Source organism: Nannospalax galili, unplaced genomic scaffold, assembly GCF_000622305.1.
Source record: "Nannospalax galili isolate Female #2095 unplaced genomic scaffold, S.galili_v1.0 scaffold155, whole genome shotgun sequence".
Taxonomy (NCBI): domain Eukaryota; kingdom Metazoa; phylum Chordata; class Mammalia; order Rodentia; family Spalacidae; genus Nannospalax; species Nannospalax galili.
The window spans coordinates 4,214,775-4,227,934 of record NW_008339923.1 but is presented as its reverse complement, the minus strand read 5'-3'; the positions used below and the strand labels follow the sequence as shown (position 1 = coordinate 4,227,934).

The following is a 13,160-nucleotide window of genomic DNA, read 5'->3' as shown; positions in this document are numbered from 1 at the left end:
TGCCTTCCCATGTCTTGCCCCTCATTCTCCCTCTCAGCAAGGCATAGAAATTAGAGTTCCTTTTCCCCAGGTGAGTCACAGAAACCAGAGCGCCCCTCATCTTCCCCAAGGTCAGCCATAAAGAATATAAATATAACTCTTAACATCCTACTTTTCCTTGTAAGAGTTAGTTATAAAGGAACTTTCTGCCCTACCTGGTTTGACTGTAGGTCCTCAGAGACCCATTCTAGCCCCACAGCTGGAATGGAGGAAAGCTGTGAGGCCGAGAAGACCCAGGATGGGCTTCACAGGCTTCCCACTCAGTCTGTTTCCATTTCTTAGGTATTGGAAACATTTTGAAATATTAAAGATAACAACCCTTTGTGCCTATGTTAACAACTTGCTTTTGAATTTTATTTTGATGGTTATTGACTGAAGTGTTAAAATAATAATGTGGTTATAGACTCCAATACATCTTTTTATGATGTTGGTCTTGGTTTACTGGTAGGTTTACTGGTACTATTCTGAGGTCCAGTATACATTCATGTTCTTTGTAGGCTTGTAGTAGGATAATTATTTTGCTTTTAAATGTTTAATCTATCTGGAATTCATTCTGCAGTGTAGGGATCTATCTTTCCTTTTCTCTTCTTTTCTTATTCACTTTTTGAGATAGGGTTTCAGCTAGGCTGTCCTCAAATTTACAACACTCCTGCTTCAACCTTCCAAGTGTTATAGATTATAGGTCTATGTCACCATGTCCAGATAAAATATGTTTTTAACTGAATAGTTAATGCAGAAAGATTTATTTAAAAATCTTTAGTTCTAAAAAAGTGTCATTATCTATAAATTTTAAATTATCTATATTTTAGCTATGATAATACTAATTATTAAACTTTTATAAAATATATTTGTATATTTTGTCCATTTCTAGGCTTAAAAATAATTGGTTCACAAGATGTTGCAAAGCTGATAGAAAGACTCTGTGCATCTATCCCCCAATATTTCCAGTGATTATATCTTATATAACTAACTCAAATCATAACCAGCAACTGACACCAATACAATGTGTACATCAAGTTTGTATTATTTCATCAATGTGTAGATTTAGTCACCACTGCCAAAACCAATATTCAGAATCATTTCATCATTACAAAGATGCCTTTATTCAGAGTGAAGCACACCTTTCTCCAACCCCATGATCTGTAACCCCCACAATTATCTATCTGTTATCCATCTCTATAACTTTGGAGAATTTTTCTCAAGAGAAATTATACAGTATGAACCATTTGAGATGAACACTTTCAAGTGCTTGAGATTCATCAGTTTATTGGTTATGTCAATTGTTTTTTTTTCTTTTTGTTGTTGGATGGATTTCCACGGTATGAATATATTCCACAGTTTGCTTAATTTTTCCAACTATTGAAAGACATTTTGTCCTTTCCAATTTGGGGCTATTATTATTGTTGTCATAAACAGTATTGTGTGGGGTTTTATATGAATGGAAGTTTTCATTTCTCTAGGAAAAGTCCCAGGAATGTAAATGTTGAGTCATAAAATAACAATATATTTCATTTTCATAAATGTTGGTAAGTGCACCTGTGTCATGCAATGCCTGTGGGGGACAGAAGAGGCTGTTGGATCCCCTAGAATTGGAGTTATGGACAGTTCTTAGCTGTGGGTGCTGGGATTCAATTCCAGGTCTTCTGCAAGAACAGCCAGTGTTCTTAACCGCTGAGCCATCTCTCCAGCCCCATGCTTTGGTTTTAACAGCATTCTTTGCAAAGGTTCTTTTCTTTCTGATGAAACCCAGCTTACCACCATTTCTTCCATGGATTGTGCTTTCAGTCTCCTGATTAAAAATTGCTCAATATGCTCCTTGTCTCAAAGGTTTTCCACTAAAAGTTTAAACATTTTATTTCCTTTTAACGTGGATGTATTTGGCTTACTTATTTTTCACGGTATGAGGCTGATCCAGGTGGTTATGCAAATGGGCTCATTGTCTCTTAATTTATTCAGCATTCTTGTTACTAATTAGTGTCCCATCGATGCATTCTCCCTCCACAGAGCCTTGGCTACTCCTAATTCTTCCCCCCCCCCAACCTTGAACTCACTGGGTATCCTCCTGCCTTCTGAGTGCTGGGGTAATGGACACGTGCTTCAGTCAGTCCTGCTTTTCTTACTCCCTTTGTTAGTTACTTTTACATTGATATGAACAGATACATAACAGAAGCCACTTAAAGAAAGTTTTATTAAGGCTCACAGTACAGAAATATAGTCCATCATGGTGGGGAATGCATGGGGCTGTGGTGGCTCTGTTTGGAATGTGAAGAATGTGAAGCAAAATCTCCTTATATCTTAGTGGATCCAGAAGCAGAGAGCTGTAGACCTGAATAAGTGGCAGGTATAGACTTCAAAGGCCCACCTCCAGGCCCCAGGTACCATAGGGTCAATGATCTATGGAAACAACATCAGAAGTTTTGGATCAATGGGCTCAAACACATGACTCTATGGAGGAATATTTCATATTCAAGTCACTATACCTTCCTATTCCAGCTTCTTCATTTTTTGTTTTTGAGACAGAATCTCATATAACCTAGGCTGGCATCATTTTTGAGGTCACTACACTAAGTTCATGCAGAGATGGAGATTGAGCCCAGGACCCTGCACATACTAGGCAAGCATTCTACAAACCAAGCTACAGTCCCAATACACATTCCTATTCATTTTTAAATATTTATTTGTTTATTTATATTTTAATGTGTATGAGTGTTATGATCACACATATATAAATGCACCTGTGTCATTCAATGCCCATGGAGGACAGAAGGGGACATTAGATCCCCTGGAACTGGAGTTATGGGTGCTGGGATTCAAACCCAGGTCCTCTGCAAGAGCAGCCAGTGTTCTTAACTGCTGAGCCATCTCTGCAGTCCCATATTCTTATTCTTACACACAAATTTAAAGATATTCTATTTCATCAAGACATAATTTATCTAGCATAAAATTAATATATTTATGCATATAATTCCATGGATTTTAGTGTCTTCACAGAGTTTTGTAATCATTAGCACAATTTCATTTTAGAAAATTTTAATCAGTCTAAAAATAAAGCTGATAAGGGAAGAGCAGTGGAGAACCTTTTGCCCATTTGTAAAAGCCTGGAGTAGCAGCTACTGTCCTTAAGGAATGAATGTAAAGAATGAGAGAATTAGAGCTATAAATAGAGGCTGGAGCCATCTTTCCAATCTGGAAGGTCCCTGACATGCAGATCATATTTTTGGCATTGGCATGAACCTAAAGTTCTACTCAACTCCTCAGGCCTCCAGTCCTTGCATCCTGGGAAACAGGACCATGGCAAAGCATGGACCTATGCAATCTTTGCTAGCTACAGGACAGCAGGAAAGATGGGTGATCTTGCCTCTCAGAAATGAACAAGCTGCAATAAGGCCAGTAATACTTCCACTTATGATCTCATGAGTCTGCAGGATCACCATAAACCCCTCAGGTGTATAATTCACATTATGCAGGATCTTGACTCATGTGACTGACAACAAAACCCTAAGAACTAATGCTGCATTTGTTTAGAGGGTGTGAGAAAGGCAGTAACCAGTAAGAAACATCTGATTCTGGGAATTCCTTTGGAAAATAAACACTAGTGATTCAAAAGTATAAGGGAAAAAGAATCTTTGAGTGGGTTAAACAAAGAAAAGGAAAGCCCATGAGCTATATGTGTGAGGAATAACCTCAATCATAGGAAGAAGAGCGGCCTTCCTTCCAGAATCACCCTTCCTTCCAGAATCACAAGGCAATGTTCCTATAGAAGCCTGGGACTCCTACATAGTAGAGGCTGTAGGAGGGACCAGCTGCGAAAGCCTACAGAATTCTTTAGTTTTTGTTTTTATTTTCACTACAATGATGGGAGTTGACTCCAGGACTTTGAATATGATAAATAATCACTCTATCCTAGTATTTTCCTCTAAAAGATTCTACAACTTCCTGGAAGACATTGATGTAAAAGTTAGAAAACCTAACAAATGAACATAGAAATGCTGAACCACCAGAAATGCAAAAATATCGCCAGTGTGTTTGAATTCGCCTCGAGCAAATTGCCTGATTCACATTAAAAAAATACTTGTGAGACTTTTCTTCAAAAGTGGGCTCTAAGTGGATTTATTCATTTCTCAGTTTTAAGACAATACAGGCCTCAAGGTAACTGTCCCTCTGCGGTAGTGAGGTCTTGAATACAAATAACCAAGGGAGGAATTCCCATGGCGATCCTGAGTGTCTGCTTGTTCACTAATGATCAGCAGAAGGGAGTAAGCAGTACTCTAATGTGTGGTAGCACAAAGGAGGTACTGTGGACACATGGAAGGACCAGAAATGATGGCAAAGGATTTGCTTGGATGAAGAAAATGTGCTAGGGGCAGAAAAATGACATGCAGCTAGGGAAAAGGCCAAGTAGCACCTGTGGGGTATTGTCCAGAGAAACAAGCAAGCTAATGAGCTGAAGAAACCTGAAAGGCAGCAGTGCTGAAAGAAGCTAGGAAGCTGAGAAAGCAGGTGGGCTTGCAGCATGACCCCTGAGGTCAATGCTAAGTGGAAAAAGCAAAAATAATGGCTAAAGACAGAGATGCTTACTAGTCTAACCATCATGATAGCTAAGACTATGCTTTAAAAATGCTGCTCTTCCACAATATTGGTGCTCCATAACTAGGTCAAAGTGTTCCATGCTCAGATAGAATGACTGTGGTGACACATTATGGTAGGGGCATGTGTGAGTGTGTTCTTTCATTTTTTATGGGAAAGTGCTGTCAGACACTGGTTCATAGTTGTAATGTTTTCTTCCATAAGAATTTGTTATATGTCTACAGGTGCTTACATTATGATTCTGTTAGATGATTTGTGATTGTATTAGCTTCCCATCCCTGTAACAAATACTTGATATAATCACCTTACAAAAATTGTATAAAGTTTATAAGGGATTCTTGTATAAGTTTTAGAGATTTCGTTCTATGATGGGGTGACACCATTGCTCTAGGCCTGTGGTGACACATTATAGTAGGGACATGTGGTGAGCAAACCATTCACTTCAAGGATGGATGCAAAAGAGAAGAACAGGAAAGGACTTTGATCCCAACATTCCCCCTAGGACACACACTCAAATGATGGAAGGCTCCTCACTAGACCCCACCACTTAAAAATTCCACCCTCTCCTAATAGTTCCACAGGCTGAAAAACCAAGACTTTAACACAGGAGCCCTTGAGAAACACTTACAAAACCATAAGTGGATCAATCAAAAATCATATTAAGAATTTGTTTTAAGGTTCATTCCAAGAACAGTGCTGCAGCTGTGACCCATCCACCTTCCGAAAAAGCTTGGCAATCACTAATCCGAGTACAATACAAACCCGGTAGCTTCTGTGTTTGGAGACCGTAATTTGCCATGCCTTATATAAATCAGTATTTCTAGTTATACTAGAGAAATAGGAAATGTGGCTAAGGAACATTGCATGAATGACATTTTCTTGGTCTCCATGGTTTGCACAGCTGTAAGTAACAATATCAAGTCTTGGAAGACAGGGATGAATCTTTGAAAGGCATCGTTCCTTTAACTGTATCATTCAATACCAACTATTGAACATTATGCACCATTAAAATACTGCATTAATATGTATTGGGTTAAAGAGGTTATACAATGTGCCCTTGGAACTTTTTTGTGGCTGTAGTGGCAAAGAGGCAATCAAATTATCCAGCTTCACTTTCTACATATTTTAAATACACAGGACATTTTCAAGTTTCCACCTTACTGATGAGGTGAAAAGATCACCCAGGATGTAGGTACAAAAGTGATTGTGTTGACATGAATTAGAACCCTGTCTTGCTTAGAGACAGAGACTAACTGGCATTTTAATGTTTCCACAGGTAGGTCACTAGAGATTCTAACAGGAAGTCAGGGAGCCAGCTTCACTGAGGGAGTCCTAGATTTCTAACTTCCTCTGAATGGAGGAGCTCACTTGTGAGTTCAGCTGTGACACAGTGCCAGAGTTATTCCTTCCCTTCCTTTACCAAGTGGAGTGTCTTGTCTTTCAGGTCTCACACTGAGAATAAGCCATTAAACAGATCTGTGTCCTGAGAAGAAAGTTCTTGAAGTAACTGCTACAAATCATGATCTTTCCTTTCTCCTCCCCTGGATTGTGGATTTCTAGTCTTGATCACGTGTATTTATCTCTGTAAATGGGAAAAACATAATTTCCCTGACCAAAAACAAAAACGAAAATGAAAACTACATGGAGTCATAGCACTGATTGGAATCAGAAAGTATAATTTTACTCTCACTGCCTTAATATTAATGTCATCAAAGTCAGGAGTTATGAGCTCCTGGGAGGAATTTGAAGGAAATCTGTGACATAGTCATTTTGTAAGGTAAATGCGTTTGTGATTTATGTGTCTCTCTTGTCTCCTTCCCTCCCTCCATCTTTGCTCTTTCCTTCCCCTTTTTTTAGTCCCATTTTCAAACACAGGTGTTTTGGGGAATGACTTTGGAAAATAATAAACACCAGGAACTAGGAATATCTTGAAATATTTTCTCTGAGTTTTCTGCATATCATCTTCTGACATAACATACCAATATCTTCCCACTATAGGAAGCTTGTAATTACCTTGCTCTGCCTGTTGAGAAGGGATGTTGGCATCTGTGTGCCAGGAAATATTTGTGATGCTTCTCTCATACAATGATACTTCAATCTTTTTCAATATAAAGAAGCCAGCTCAGATTGTTGTCAGTAAGATTTTATAGAAATTCAAAACCAAATTTAGTAGGAAAATTGTGTGCTTTTCCTTTTCAGGGTAAAAACCATTTATCCAAGTATTATACTGAACCCATTTCATTCACTTAACATATCTTTCATTGTTTTGATAAGATCAAAAGTATCCCAAACATCCGTGGATACTGTTCATTGGCATTGTGAATTGAGTGTACACAAATTTCACTATGGGAATTTGTCTATACTCTTCTGCTAGCTCTCTGTACCACCAATGATTATAAACGTATTACAGGTGTTACCATAATGTCATCTAAAACTGTGTGCACTAATAAGTAAATGAGTGATATCCCTTCAAACAGAAGTTTAAGTCCTTGTTGTAGCTGTTTGTATCCTCTGCAGTCTTGAGCTTTAACTACTAAGATTCAATAGTTACATATTCAGAAACAGTCAGTGGAGATTCTAAAACATTGTGAGGGCTCTAGAGACCCATCACTTGAATTCCTAAATAGTGGGGAATCACATGATGGCTCCTCACTGACACTGGTGTGAAATTTAAGGAACCTTAAGAATTCTTCAAATCATGATTGCTCTAGAAGTGTGAGGCATGGGGGATGTGGAGGAGAGAGTAGAAACCAGGCCCCTGCAGGCTGTCTGGGCTTGCTTGGAATTGCAACACAAGTTAAGAAGGCTTTCCATGTTTCATGCTGCATCATATTTCCAGCACCCAGCATGGTGCCGAACACGTAGAGCCTTCCATGTGCACTCACTATCATCGTCACAACCACTCCAGACAGATGTTGAAACTCCCTGGTGATCTTCTGTTTCTTTAAAGTCTTTCATCACATATATGATTCCTTCTCCCCTTACACTGGTTATCAATTACTTTTGGGTGAATCTAGCTAGAAAAAAAATGTTCAAAATACTTTTGAATGTTCCTCTCATTTTCAGCTTTCAGTTCTTGGTAGAATATGTCTCCTTGGGAAAGCCTTCCCTGAATGCCCAGTCTAACTTTTGCTCTCTGACCACCCCTTTTGATCAGTCCCAGAATTTTCTTTTAATTTTTTATGTTTTATTGAGTTTCTGTGCATTTCATGCAATTAATCTTAATCATAGTTAAATCCCCTCCCTCATCCATAATTCCCCATACCCCCCCCACTGGATTTCATGCATTCTGTCATATGTTAAGGCTTATCCTGTCAAGCTTTTGTACCCAAATGTCCCTTGGTGCAAGTTTATCCACTGGAGTCTAGTCAGCCTATCTAGAGTCACTCCCTTAAAGAAGATCAACTCTCCGTCACCCAGCAATCATCACTTGTCAATAGTTCCTTGGCTATGGTTGGGGCCAGTTGCCCATTTCTCCAGCCCTATGTTGGGTTTTTGTCTGATTGAGTTTGCATGGGTCTTGTGCATACTGTCATCATTGCAGCAAGTTCATATGAGCAAGTTCCCAGAAGCCTTTCTTGTAAGACTCATCAAGATTTGAAATCCTCTCACTTGTTTACTTACCCATTAATCCCTGCAGAGGGACTTGTCTTTCCTGGTCCCACTCTATTCCCAGTGCCTGTCATGGTGACTAGAACATGGTAGATGCTCAATAAATATTCCTCAAATGAATAAAACAAGAATTACAATTGTGGTTAAGAAATCACAAGCAGTGCTTAAGAAAATGTTCACTGGATGAATCAAAGACCCACCAACTCAAGTAGTAATCTTGAGATCTTCTGAGTCATTTTTTTTGAAACCTATTTCCTGTTGCGCATCCACAACAGTTCATATCACATTTAATTTTGATAGATTGGGGTTATGAGTTATTATCAGCTCTCAGAAAGACAAACCATCTATCGATAATTGTATAAATTATATAAAACAATATGAACATTAAGACAAGCCTTGTGGAGACAGGTCAAATTAAGCTGTGGGTCTCTTCCTGGCTGCTGCACAGATGAAGCCCTTATTGCAAAGTCCTCGCTGAGCTCAGCTTTGATCTGCTTTCAGGCCTGCCAGGACACTCTAGTTCCCCATCTCAAATCTCAATTATTTTGAAAGGCATTGAATCTAGCTTTGATGGTGTACATAGAAAATGGTAGAAAATTCAGGCGATTTGAGGAAATTGAGTGAACAAAAATGAGCCTACTTGTTATAAAAAACAACTCTGGCAGGTCTGAAATTGGGACCATGTTATTTGTCATGATGAGAAAGAACAGAATGAACGGGACTGAAGACTGAAATGAAGGCAGTCATTGACACCTGCCCTCTGTCTGCAGTGACGGTGGAAGACCCTGTTTGATGTGGGCTAACAAAGGTACTTTAGAGTTCACATTTCTTCTCCTCAGTCTTTGTGATAGGAGCATTTGGGCTTGAACTTCTTGGCTACCTCACAATTGTACTTGACCTTGACACTAGCATGAGTTTCACTCTGGTTTCAAACTGGAAGTTCTTGAAAGTTAATTCTTCAGAGATTCACTTACAGGACCCTGGGAATTGGAAGCTGAGGCAAGTTCAAGTCCCTCTAGCATAGCAGTACTCTCCGGGGAAAGGCTAGAATGCAACACTGTAAGCTCTAATTCCAGGAAACCCCAGGGCTCAGCAAGGCCCAGATGTGGAAATGCTATCCTGGGACTTCAGGGCCCCATCACTCCAGCAAACCTTGTCCTGTGTTTTCTTTCTCTGCCCGTTCTGTTCTCAGGAAACTCTAATGAGCATTAATCCACTGTTGTGTTTCATGTTTTCTGTATTTTCAGCCTTTTTGCTAATCTCCACATACCATGAAAAACCAATGATTCCATCAAGATACATTGAGACTGCCTTGAAGACAAAACATAGGGTTCCCAGTTAAACCCGAATTTCAGAAACACAGAAATATAGGTTATTTAGGGAAGTGTACTATTTTAGATGGTGTTTTTGTTAGGCCTACTGATTCCAACTGCGTGTTCTACATAGTATTTTATTTTCCATTTCTTTGTCATTTTATCTTATGTTATCAACTCACGAAGAGAGTGAAGAAGGAGTAAGGACGAGGAATGGAGGTTTTGTCTTCTCAAGCCAGAGTGAGGATTTCTTTCTTCTCCATGGTATCAATGTCTTCCTCGGTTGGAGAATCTTTTCTATGAAGTCCTCAAACCTCTAATTCACACAGTGTCCTACTGGCTTTTGCAAATTTCTAATTTGCCTGAAGAATGACATGAGTATGAAATATGGACTCTTTAGTAAACTGAAATTAAAGGGCTCAAGTTAATCATAAAATGCCTAAGCTGACAATGAAGAAAGTATTTTTACCCTGAGCCCAGGCTTTCTGGAAAAGCTGTGCCTAGCTCATGTGGACAGGAACAGCTAATTTAGAATGGCTGATCCTGAAACCCCACTTCTGTGAGATAAAGTTCACATGTAGATCCTTGTGAATATGAATGGAGAGTGAGAGGGTCAAACTGGGAGATGTCAAAACCAATATAGACTTAGGTAAGTTCAGTAAGTGTTTACAATGCGCTAAGCATGGGCTTATACCAACTAAACTCATTAAACCTTATCACAACATGCTGTGAGGCAAGTATTTGAATAGTATCCCAATTATGGCTGGGGCACTGAGGCAAGGCAAGATTAAGTGACTGAGTTACTTAACTAAATTAAGTAGTCAGTAGAAGAAACTGGTTCTAGAACCCTCGAAAACTCTGTGAGGGGAAGGGCTGTACAGGGGTGAACGCTGCAGAGTTTCTGGTGTGAACAGGCTGGCTCCTGTGGACATACTCCTGAAATTAAAGGAGGCCTGAGTATATCCACAGCATGCTGTTCTCCCCTCTAGAGAAGTCCAGATGTGCAGGAGCCCAGAAAGGCCCAGGTAGATGAAATGATAAAGGCAAGTATGAAATCAAGGCAAGTGGAATTATGAAAATGAATTATAGATGTGAGGTCTCTTTTTAAAAGTAAATGAAAGGTTGCAGATCAGAGTTTAATGCAACTGAACTATGCTAGTCTTTCCCCTCTTCTTGTAGTCCCCAAGGTATTCTCAGAGCTATCACATTCTCAAAATGCTGTACATAGTTCTAAGATCCAGAGACATTGGTAAATGAGGTGGAATTGGTCCCTCAGTCTTCTGCAGGAAGGAAATTGTGTCCGCTAACCTCAGAAATCAATCATACTGAAATACCCAGTGAAATGAGAGAGGGGGGAAATCCTCCAGAAGGGCCAAGAGTATTGCTATATCCTTAAAAATACCGTGACATAACTGGAAAAGGTCTGGGAATATCAGGTGATAGTGTATTCCTGAGGGGATAAAAGACTCCACTGCAAACAGATCTGTTTGATCTCCTCTGACACCCTGAGCTGAAAACAAAGAAAATGACTGAATGCAATAACATTACTGTTAAATAGAACAACCCAAAGTACCAAAAGAGCTCAGTTTGGAAGGGAGCTTTTGAATAATAAACCATAAATTTTGTTACCGTCATCAACATAAGAAAAAGCTAGCTATGTCCCATGGCCCCTGTATCTAGTTTGTCTAGGAAAAATATTTTTTTCTTCTCCAAATCCCTCAAAGGAGTACTAACTGTGCACTTGATGGCTATAATTTATGCAGCATGTAAAACTATGAATTGCTTAATCCACCTAAAGTCCTTATGAAGTTCTTCAATATTGTTGCTGTTTATAGCCCAGCAAACAGAGGGTGGGAGTTTGCCACCTTTGGCCCTTGGCACCAGCTCTGTAATGAAATGGAGCCACAGGTCTGATCTTCATACAAAATACCAGATCATTATCACGATTCAAAAAATCTAGGAATTCTGAGCCAAAAAGGTTTTAGCAAACAACTAGACCTAGTTATTTCTTCTTTGAGGTGATTTCCCTAAAAGGAAGTATTCCAGTGTGGAATCTGAAACTTTCCCTTTATTATCACTGGTTTTCTAATACTCTGGGAATGAGCAGAAGTAGGTGAAAAGAAGTAGGTTTGGAGCTCTGATCACATTTCAGGTCCATTATGTGCTGGAAAAGGTAGCAGAGGCCACCTTTCACTTATGCAGGTGAGGGCTGCCTGTAGGACACACTTCTTAGTTCTTTCCATCGCCCCACCTCACTGACCACTATTCACTGACTATTAGTCACACCTACATTATCTACCCTGTACCTTTTGTATCTTTATTGTTCTTCTGGCAAAGTGTGTGCTCTTCGAATGCTGTATATATTGGGAGCAACCTGGGACTGGATCTGTGGGCACTAGAGTCCTCCTGTGTGGGTTTCTTGCACCCCCCCCAAACAGCAAACACCACCCTCCCAGCCACCACCAAAATATTCTTCCCTGGATGCCAAATTTCAGATAGTATTTGCTTTATCTGCTCTTCTGTTCCTCTCCTCCTGAATCCTGGACGGATCATTTACATAAGTAATTAAAGCCTTCTTGCTTTCTCAATATTCCATGCGGAAATTCACTTGGAAATCCTCTTTTCCCTGTCATTTTTTACCTTACAGGTGAGAGAGAGATGAGCAAGATATCATAAGGAAGCAGGAGATCTCTCTCTCTCTCTTTTTCTTGAGTTCTCTCTCTCTCTCTCTCTCTCTCTCTCTCTCTCTCTCTCTCTGTTCACTTTTCTCATTTTCAAATGACATAGGGAATTCGGACATCCTCCCCACCCCCACCTCTCCTGTTGGATGCTAAACCTGATTCCTGGAGAATTAGTTTTCCTCTGAAGGCTTAGTTTACCTCACTGACTAGGAACAGCATCGCCCAATAGATCCTAATCTCAGATGGGCCCCAACTGCCGGCGTCCAGGGGAGCCTCTGAGGTCCCATAAAGCCTGACACAACGCCCAGCTCCGCTGTGATAGCATCAGACAGACAGGCTTCCAGAGTTCCGTGGTGCGCCCAGCTCCTCCAGGCTCCGCCCCGCCCGGGCCTGGGTTCGCCAGGGGACAACTTACTGTGTTCCTAGGGCGTCCACACTGCAAACTCCCAAGTGGGAGAGGGGAAAGACGAGGCTGTGTAACGTGGAAGAGTAGAGGCGACAAAAGAAGAGAGAGCAGAGGGACAGGGCTCAAGACACAGGGCCTGGACGGGACACTACTGCCTGGCTCCAGGGAGAGCATTCATTCCTCAAATGCTAATGGAGGAACTCCCTGGGAGGGGCTGGTCTTTCTTTGATCGTCTCTGCCTTGCTGTTCAGACAGGTAGTTAGAATAAAAGGGAAGCTGACAACGAAGGCCCGCAGCAGTCCCTGGGCACCTAGCGCCCTGCCCTGCGCGATCGCTCACTGTCCTGGCCACAGCGTGCGGTGCAGGTGTTGTCTCCCAATGCCGCCCTCCTCCGAAGGGAAGTGGGGACCCGGCGCTTCCGAAGGGACGCGCAACGGGCTGGAGGGGAGGCGGGGAGGGGAGCGGGGGTGTGGGGGAAGCGAGGCGGGGGGCGGGTGCGCCCCTGGGCGCTGAGTTGGGCCG

The 13,160-nt window shown here is 40.9% G+C and overlaps 1 long non-coding RNA gene across 1 annotated transcript; it reads right to left on the bottom strand.

Annotated features, from left to right (window-relative positions):
* Positions 1 to 2,239: 2,239 nt before the first annotated feature.
* Positions 2,240 to 13,108, bottom strand: LOC103735411. Its single transcript, XR_607329.1, has 3 exons — positions 12,648 to 13,108; positions 8,251 to 8,348; positions 2,240 to 2,433 (listed from the first exon to the last, which is right to left on the bottom strand). It is a non-coding gene; the product is annotated as an uncharacterized LOC103735411 (long non-coding RNA).
* Positions 13,109 to 13,160: the final 52 nt, after the last annotated feature.